Raw genomic sequence first — 10,465 nt, 5'->3', positions numbered from 1 at the left:
TGGATTTTTGTATACCTATGTATAAGTATGTATTTATAACATATATTTATTTGTCAATGGATTTTTTATATAACATTTGTGTGTGTGTGTGTCCATGTATATGTATATGTATACATATATGTATGTATTTAAGCATATCTCTATTTGTTAATGGATTTCCCCCCGACCATATGCCATAAGGGATAATGGGAAAAAGTAAAGCACTCAGCACTAATATTTTGTGGAGTAAAAAATATTTCCTTTTACCTTTTATACAAAATCCCATAGTTTCTGTGAAACCAATGTTTATCTCCAGTGCTAGTGTCTAACAGTTAATAGAGAAGGCAACAGAGGGCTTATTAAATGTATATAATGTGTATGTGAGTGTGTGTGTGTGTGTCATATCTCTCTCTCTCTATATATATATCTATATAGATATAGATGTATAGATATATATATATGACATACACACACACATATCTAGGCAAGTATTTGTTTTTATCTATTCACACACAGCACACAGACAAATATTTGCTCCCCTCTCTTTCTCTACATACACGTGCGCGTGCGTGCGCGCGCACACACGCACACACACACACACACACACACACACACACCCTCCCTGCTTTTAAAATAAAATAACATTTTGAAATAAGAACCAGTGTAGGTATTGTTATTTTTAATTGCTTTTTAAAAGCTTTTATAACTTTTTGCTGCAATAGACATTCACTTCTAATGGGAGCTGCCACTGGTTTGAGAGGTATTTTAGCTAGAACACAGGATTTACCAACTAAAACTGAGAATTGCTGGTATGATTTAAGGAAAAAGGAAAGAGTAATCTCGCACCTAAGATGATCTGATTGAGAGACCAGGCTTCTTCGGTGATTTATTCATATAGGGCTTTTCTGAAGTCTTTTATTGATAGCTTCTAGCTTCTATTTCCAAAATATTTTTTAGGTCTGTGGGCGGAAAAGGAATACCGCTACCGACGAGTTAACAGTTACCAGATCGAGCCGCGCAAAGAGGCCGAGTGGTGTCTGTTATTGACTGAAAGGTGAACATGATTTACAGCCTAATTTCCAAACTTGATGGAGTGGAACTGAAATCTCCAGGTACTGTCAGACTGCGCAGGAGAAACAAAAAGCCTCCAGGTCTGGCAAGGCCCTGCTTTCGTCTAAGGTTTATTGACTAACCCAGGACAGCTTTTATCTGGTGTTATTGGATACAGAATAGAAAGCACCAATTGTGTAAGCACCACCAAAATAAAAATCAGTCCAGCCCTTCAGCTGGATGCTTAAACCAGCTGGTTATTTTATTGTTTTTTTTAATGTGTTCCTCACATTGCCTGATCACTGACCCTTGAAAAGGTGCCACTTGGACAATGTCAGACTTCACAAGCTGCAATATTCAGTACATGAAAAAACAGGGGGATAAGGCTGCAATTTTCAGTTACTCCTAACAAAGATGCAAGATGAGAAACCACCAGCTCTGTTCATTGACTGCTGCTGAAACATCTTTTGCACTATATTTAAGGTGAGTCCTTTCTTATAAATATGACCGGCCATTAATCTGTAACAAGAAAAGGCTCCTTTCCCTGGTAACAGACAAGGAAACCTTTTTAAACAGCTTGTTTCAGGAAGCCTCAGCTACTTTACTGTGATGACATAACCCTCTGCAAGACATTTCCCACTATGGTAGCATTTTGGCTCACTTCTGTCAAGGCCTGGAAGAGTGTACAAAAAGAATGTGTAGAAGAAGAGGGTGTTGGTCTAAGGACATAGGCAAACAAGGTTCTTTGGGTAAATGCGATATCTTTTACTCGTTATATTTATTAAATATTTAGTTGGCCTAATAAAAGATATCGCATTTACCCAAAGAAGCTTGCTTATATTTAGATGCTCTAATAAAAGATATCACAGGGCATGTCTACACTTTCATTAATGAGCTGTAGTTTACTGCACTTAAGTTTAGTATTTGTATAACCAAATACTAAATTAATGTGCAGTAATTGGTGCTACTGTGTAGTAGTGCCGCCATGAATTTTTGTGATGTTAGCTACTGTGCAGTAGCAGATTAGCATGGTTTTTGCCTAGACACAGTACTGTTTATTAGGCTACTGTGCAGTTAGCATCTCATGTAGACTCACCCATATTTACCCAAAGAACCTTGACTGCCTAGAAGAAGCAGCATATGTCTGATGACTGGTGTCTTTGTTTTCACTTTGCACAGGTGGGGTTGGCCATACGAAAGTTAAAGTAATAGTCAGGCCCAGGCGCCTAGCAATGCATGAAATGAGAGCAATCATTTTGTTTTGTTTTGCTTTGGTTAGGGGCCTTCTCCAGCTGCAGTTTCGGTAGGGAATTAGAACCCGTTCTGAAAGCAAGGCAGATAAATCAATGCCCTTCTGATATAGACTGCACCACATCATTATAGATTACAGTCTGCTGAAAAGCCAACGGGGCGGGGTGGGAAGGGAGAGAGGGGTGCAATGATACTGAGATCACCATGCATGATCACCATCTCACAGATTTATTTATAGGGCTACTTATTATTTTATTTTGACAGTCCTAAGCCTGCAGCCCTTTAGGGTGTTTTAAACCAGTCTAGTTACAATGCAGATGCAGACTAGCATTGTTTGCAGGATGTGGTTAAGCAATGCACAAATAACCACTGGAGATCCCTTCCAGCCTTTCTTCTCCATGACTCTGACAAATATTCCCTTTTCTTGGAGCAGCCATGATGGCTTTCTGGAGCTGGGGTAAATTGAGCAGCATTGCTTGCATTGTCTTCTTGATGGCTTCCATGGAGAGATTTACTGAGAGGAACAGTCTCCCCCAGTGGGGCTGTTTTACCTGTCAGTGGCGCTGAGAGTTAATGGAAGGCAGAAAAGAAGGGGGTAGGTGCATATACACCCGCACGCACCCTGTATGCATGTGTGTGGACATTGGAAACAGCAGGCACGGCAGTTTTAAGAAGTGGGGGGTGGCTTAGGGCTCTTCCAAGTAGAATAATACACATCTACCTAGGGCTTCCCTATGGCAGGGGCATAGCAAAAGCCATGCCTGGGCAGGGCTAGTGAGGCAGCTCAGGGCAGCAGCCCTTCCTCCCCACCCCCTTTCCTGGGAGCTTGAGGGGTGGTTGGGTGTGTGGGTCTTGCTGCTTTCATGGCTGGGCAGGCTGGACACTAGCTCAGTGCCTGCATTGGGCACTGCAATGGGAGCCTTCCTAAAGTGACTAGGACCTGAGGAGAAGCGGGGTGGGAGGGACAGTGGCTTTGCAGAGTGGGCTCTGCCACTGCTGCAATCATAGGGGGCAGCAGCGATTGCTAACAGAAGTGGGTGGGGGACCTGAGGCAGCCCTGCAGGGAGTCTTGGCTCAGCCCGTGCCCCACAGCCCCAGGTGCATGCAGTGACAGTGTGGGCAGGAAGAGGCTCCGAGTTCCCCCAGCTGAGGGTCAGGGCTGGGTGCATGTGCTGGGTGGGGTAGCTCCTGTCTCCATTGCCTCAGGGCTTTCCCCTCTGAGGGCTGTGGAAGGGAGGCAGCAAAAGGGGGTGGGGGGGCAGAGGCACAGGGGCTCACCAGAAGAGTGGGCAGGGAGAGGGAGGGACATTAGCAGAAGAAAGAGGCTGAAAAAGTGCTGAGAGGGGGCCAGAGTGGGGTGGGGGTCAGCAATGAGGGATTCAACTAGGAAGCTGCAGCAGTGGGGTGCAATCTCAGGCTGGCAGCTGCTGGGTGGCAATGGCACTGGGAGGCTGTGACTGACACTTGCCCCTGCCCCGGGCAGTGTAGCCCGTTTTCTGCCAGGGCCTCACCACAGCTGAGCACTGGCCCACAGCACGGAATCAAATGCCAGCACAGATGCAGGGACATTAGAGACAATAAATCCCATTGAGCCATGTACTCTCCATGCCTCAGGAAGCCAGGACAGGTTTTTTCCCCTCAAGATATTCCCAAGTCCTTTGTACATTCGTTCCTCATGGATTTTTCAGTGACCCAGTCCACTGCTGCTTGTTGGAAGGCATTCCAGATCTAACATCTGCTTCTCTGGACAGTGTTTTAACCACAAGCCCAGAGCTCAGTCATTACTAGGCTGTGATTCACTCTAGCACAGTGGTTCTCAACTTCTTTAGATTTAAGGCACCTCTCAGAAAATGTTGGCTTTTTGTTTTCACTCATTTTTTTAACTATAGAACAATACTAGAGCAGTTCTTCCATTGCAAACAACTCAGGAAGACCACAGGAGGTTTTTAAAACTATGGATTTCTATTTGAAATCTCTGGGCTTATCTCATGAATCATGTTTGCACACCTAACAGTGCTAACATTGTATGGTATTCCGCAGCACCCTTGAAAGGATCAAGGCACCCCAGGGTACCACAGCACTGGTTGAGGGTCTTGCTCTAATGAGATCTGCAATTACTAGAACACTACATTCCAGACCCTGAAGCTAGAGGTTATTGGGACAGGATTTAGGACCCAGATGCCTTGTTCTGCGGGGACCCAAAACCCTCAGACCAACCATGACCTTTCCATTTAATAATAGGCAAATTTATTGACACACAGTGATAACAGAAAAGAAGAAATTCTATAGCTACCAATCCTAGGGCTGTCATCAGAGTCAAGATGCAGCTGGCCAGGATGCAAGCTTCACTCAGAGGTTCTCTTGAATGTCAGATGTCAGCAGCCTAGAGTTTGGAGGCTGAGACCCATCCCTTCCCCACCCTCCCTGCTCCCATTGCAGTGCCCCTGCCTCCAGTGGGGTGGATGAGACAGGCTGGCAGTATGCCCTCTGTCCATGTGGCCTGCAGGACCCCTCTCAGGAGTGGGAACACTTTATTGCTCTAAAGTCTCTGCTTTTGTATTCTTTTCCCCTCCTGATGACTCTTCATCCATGGGTATCTCTGATTGGTCTTTCTGTGGTCATTATACTTTCCAAGTTCTGTCCTATCAGCATATTCCTTTGTTTCACAAGCCCATCACTTGCACACATCCTAATTTGAGCTTTCCAAGTCTTTTCCTTATTTGGGCTGCTCCCCCAAAACCAAAACTCTCAGGCCCCTGACTCTTGGGTCTTGTGAACTGGTGCCACCTTTTCTCATGTTATAGAACAGCATGATATATGCCTACAATGTCCCAGGCTATGTGTATATCTGGTGGCCTTGTTGCGTTAGACATGCTGTCTGCCTTAAACACTGTGAGACCTCTGTGACTGTGTGACCAGGCCTTTAGCAATTAACCCTTGCTGCTGTCCTGAACCATTATTCTAATACATATATATTTATTTATAAATCAATTCCCAAAAGCAAACCTCTAAATGTCATTTTCTAGCCATCAGAGCTTACTCTTAAGTAGGTTTTCTGTTAGCTCAGCTGCATCACATTGTCCCAAGTGTCACCTTCTTTCTGCACATGAGCTCTTAACAGTCTAACATGCACTCTGTGGGAGGCACAGTTTTGCTTTCATTTGAAGGACAAGGCACAGCACCAGTTTGCACTGTGTGTTCTCATTGAAGTGGAAAGCATTCATTACCATGTACTAGTTTGGGACTCTCCAATCTTCAGAGGAAAACAACGAGGTCAATTGTGCTGATAAATCAACTGCAGTAGAAGCATATCACTCTGTCAAAATCTCATCTTTTAGTAGCTTCCCTTTAGATCTTAATTAGGGTTCGAAATAGGTGGGGACTTGGGGGCTTGAGCCCCCCCATAAGAGCCTCCCCATAAGAGATGACAGCCCACATAAGCCTCTCTGTAGGAGACAAGAGCCCCTGGCCCACCCCACACCTTTCTAAGCAGCAATGCCACTGCTGCAGCTCCCACCCCCAAAAATCAGAGTGTAATTTAAACTCTGATCTTAATAACCAAACAGAGATTAGAGAAATTCATAGACAAAAGACTTTCCTTCTATGGGATTTATCTTCTTCACAATAATGCTTGCATCACACATACTTTTTGCCCCAACTGGGAATAATCCGTATTATAAAGGGTGCTTTAGACCATTTTAATAGGAACAAACTGTATAGTAATCAAGGTAAATTTAGATATGTGATAAACCTCTCTCTCACAATATATTGGCTCAGTGCCTTGCATCGTAAGGCGCTAATCTTAGAGTTGGTTCTAGAATTGGTTTTCTAGATCCTACCAGGATCCAATTCATTATTATCCCTTAAGACACACACTAGCCCTAATTTCAGCCTATACTTTAATGAGACCACTTCACGGGGCAGGAAAGGACTATGGAGATTAATGCCATGTTGTAGGTAGCCAAAGAAATGACCAAAAAAAGAAGCATCAAAATGTGGAGCTCTTGTTCTTTTCAGTGTCTTTTCCATCCAATTTCCACATTTATACAGAAGAATTTCTGAAAAGTTACAGGGGAAATCTAGCCTAACCTTGCATAAACCTGTGCAATAACCAGTCAGTACCAATGGGAACTGTACGCTTCTTTAGAATTTTAATCATAGATTTTTAATGTATTTGTGTATGCGCGCGTGCGTGCGCACACACACACACACACACACACACACTGCAAAAAGGGAGGCAACCCAGACCACAGAGACCAACAGGCAGTGTAAACAAACAAAACTGTTACCTGGAATACATTGCCAGCTGTTTGATATGCCTCAATTATTGTTGCACTAGGACAGGGGCAGCCAGGGCCCAGGGCCCAGTCTGGGGCCATGCAGGGATGAAGGCACTGACCAGGGCTGGGATGGATAAGCAGAACCCAAGGTCAAACTGGGCCAGGAACCCCCGTGGTCAATCCAAGAATAAAGTTCAGGGGCAAGCCAAGAAGCTGAGAGATCAAACAAAGAACAGAGCCACTGAACAAGCCAGAGTGAGCAGTAAAGCAATCTTGAGTCAAACCATTCTTTTGCCCAGGCACTTGCTGTTCCAGGTCATGAATTTATATGTGGGAAGTGGAGGGTCAGCTGACCCCAGCTGGCCACTTTAGTGACAGGGATTGGGCAAAGGTTAGGCCCTACTGGAGGTTTCAGGCCAGCCTTCCACAGGGTAGCAGATTGAGATGAGTGGCTATGTTGCCAGGCCAAGGCCCCAGGTTTAGGCTGCAGCCTGACAATTATGCCTTCCTTGTGCATAAATATGACAGGTAAAGAAACTATGTACTCTCTTGCTGGAGAAGAATTTGGCCCCCACTCTGGAAGCAGGAAAAGAGCAGAGTGCTCTTGTCTAGTCATCTTTAGCATGAAGCAGCTCATATGTTCACACTTAAGACAGGATAATTCAGGTCTCAATGGGTCAGACAAGAACTTGCACAAGTCATATGGTCAAATCACTGTTCACTTGCCCATGGAGCTGAGTTCTCTGGCAGCCTGTCTAGAACAATGGGAGCCATGGCCCCTCACCTGCCTAATCACAGTTTACTGGCAATCTGTCTACAACACTGAGAGTCACTGCCCAGTGTCCACTAGTCTGCAGAATCTGAGTTCAACATCAGTCAGTCTTAAATGGTAGGAGTCATGGCTCACAAGGGTATGGAAGCAAAATGCACAATAAGCCTAACAACCAGTCACTGACCACCTACCTGTGTAGTCTGATTTTCCTTTCAGCCAGTCTGTAATGGGTAGACACACTTTTTCTACTTCCCTGAGGAAGGGCTGGCCGCAAAGAATCAGTGTCCACTAATTTGTGCAATCTGAGGCCACTGACAGACTGTCTGAAAGAATAAGAGCCATGACCCATTTGTTCATGGAAATGGATCTCACTGCAGGCCTGAGTAACTGTGGGAGATTGTCAGCATCAGCGTGGAAGGATGAATCCACTGTTGGCCTGTCCCTGGGAGTTAGCACTGGCACTGAACTCATTGACTATATTTGGATTCGCTAATAGTGTACTTGGATTCACTGTGCACCTACCTACCTGTGGCGGCTGAGCCTGCTGGAAGCCTGTGAATAATCATGTCCACATACCTATGGCAACTGAACTGAGTCTTGGCTTTTTCTAACAGTTGTAGTCATTTTTCAGTTCACTACCAGCCTATAACACTAGGAATCAATGTTCACTTGTCAGGTGGGAGGTGAACTTATAAGCAGCTTAGCTGTAACAGGGAAATTTGTTGCCCACTATCCTGTGGGAACTGGGGTTGGGCTGTCGTCAGCAATAGCTGATTAGATTTTTCCTGCTAAAAATACTTTGTGGGGTGAGGGGTTTGTTTATTTATCAGAAAGAGCTGTTTCCCTGCCTGTCATGGCCCTTTATTGTAGAAATTAGGCAAGGAGGGGACTAGGCCTCCTGCCCAGTGAACTGTGCATTCAAGTCATCTGCAAGTTAGAATTAGCCTGGACAGGATTCACCAGAGTGGCTCCCAACTGACTCAGTCAACATTTGGCACCTTAAAGGAGCTCCAAGTCTTCAATGTCCATCATCATTACTACAGTTATGATCAGGTGTTAACCAAGCGTAGATGAATAATCAGTTAATCTTTATTTATCCCACTAAGATCTAAATTGATTTACAAACTGTTTGGTGTAATACCTAATGTGTCAGAAAATTATAGCTTAATAGATTTTTAAAAGTTTATTCAGGTATAATGTAATCTATAGAATTTTACCTGGCTACCTTTGTATGGAGCTCAACAACTTGGTGCTTTTCTAAGGCATATCTTCCAAAATGCATCCAGTCTTCATCTGAAGAGGTTAAGAGAATAAGAATTCATTACTTCTCTTGATGAAATTGTGTAGTGGAATTTGTAATAGGAGAAGCTTGTCATGGAAATGAAACAGGCTGAAATTTGACATTTAGGTGGGATGAGGCTGACACTTAAATTCTGCAATTTGCACTCATGTGAAGCTGAATAAAAGCAACTGTTTCACACGGCTGTGGAATGACAGCAAGCTCCTGTTACAGTTCCACTGGGTTACAGACACCTGAAAATACAATGAAAATGCTATCAACTTCTTACATTTCTACTTTAAAATGTCCCATCTCTACAATATACTGCAAATATAATGGAATCTATTTTTTAAAATTGCAGCTAAAAAGCTATAGTCACCTATGAGACAGCGGGTGCATCTACATGTTGCCCTACAGCAACGTTGTTACCGCACCGTGCTTTAGCACTTCCTTTCCTTCCTTCCTTATTATAAGACAAACCTCACATCTCTTAAACGGTAAAACAAAGCACTTAAAAATATAACTCAGATGACCCAAATGACAAAACGAATCCACATAAATTCAAAACTTTAAAATGACTTCACTTTGTCTCTTTATATACATTGGAAAACTTCTGACAATGGAAAACTGCAAGCTACACCTTACCAGCAAATCTCATTTCCAAAATTAATTTTGCCCCAATATAGATTATTCTAATCCTGCCCAGAGTGAAAAAAGTCTACACCAGGGATTTTGCCAGCATAGCTAGGTCACTCTGGGATCATTGTCATCTCTGACAGATATATCAGCAAAAGATAGGCCTGACCTAAGTATAACAATTTAGAACACTTTCGCATCCAAGTTCAGCTTATTTCTTTTCAGTGAACAATTTTATTCCATTTCATTTAAAATTATTTCAATTTTCAAATCAAAGTCCGTGTATGTCATGTAATCAAAAATACTTATCACATTTACTCAATTCCAAAATGAGATTTTTCTCCATTTAACAAGAGGAAAAAAGCCCCTTATCTTGATATTGAGTACAAGGCAGCTGGGCTGACTTCTTTCCCTAGCCTGATCTAGCGCTGGGGAGGCGAATGAGCAATCGGGCTTAGTTCCCTTCCCCAGTCCCAGGCAGCAGCACCAGCTTCCCTCCCTCATCTGGCAGGTAGATTGGGGGCCCTCAGCCCTGGATGGATGGGGCACAGCCCTGGCAGCCCTCCTGGGGTTGGGCCCTGATCTGCCTGCCAGATGAGAGAGGCTGTTTCAAGCTTCCCCATTATAGCCAATGGGTGAAATATCGAAACAGCATCAGAACAGCTGTTTCGACTCAAAATGAAATTTGAAACAAAACGCTGTTCCATCCAAACCTTGAAACTCAAGTTGAAACGGAACAGTGTCATTTTGCACAGCCCTAGCAAGTAGCTGCTGCAACTCTGGTTCTGTCTCCAACGCTAGGTTGGGGCTGGAGCCACAGCTTCTACCTGCCCCATTATTCCCTCTGCACTCTCTGCCTCTCCCCTCCCCACAGCCTCAGATCTGCCCCACACCCCACCCTCACTAACCCTTATTCTGGTACAGGCAGGCTTTGTCTGCACTGCAGTCTGAAGCACAGAGCACAGCCTCAGCCCTGACACATAGCAGCAGAGCTGGCTACATACCACTGCTATGGGGCTGGGCTAGGGCCATGCTCCATGCCATGGGCTGTAGCATAGATGGAGCCTGACTGCATGGACCAAAGATAAATGGGGGTGGGGGTAGCAGAGCTTCAGGAGAGGGGGAGACAGGGGGCCTGAAGCTGTAGTGGGGAGAGGCAGACATGAGGGGGTAAGTGGGGGGGGGGGCAAAGCAGTAGAGGGGAGGCGGCCTAACCCC

This window comes from Gavialis gangeticus, unplaced genomic scaffold, assembly GCF_001723915.1.
Source record: "Gavialis gangeticus isolate Ggan-Ray unplaced genomic scaffold, GavGan_comp1, whole genome shotgun sequence".
Lineage (NCBI taxonomy): Eukaryota > Metazoa > Chordata > Crocodylia > Gavialidae > Gavialis > Gavialis gangeticus.
This window is presented reverse-complemented; position numbering follows the sequence as displayed.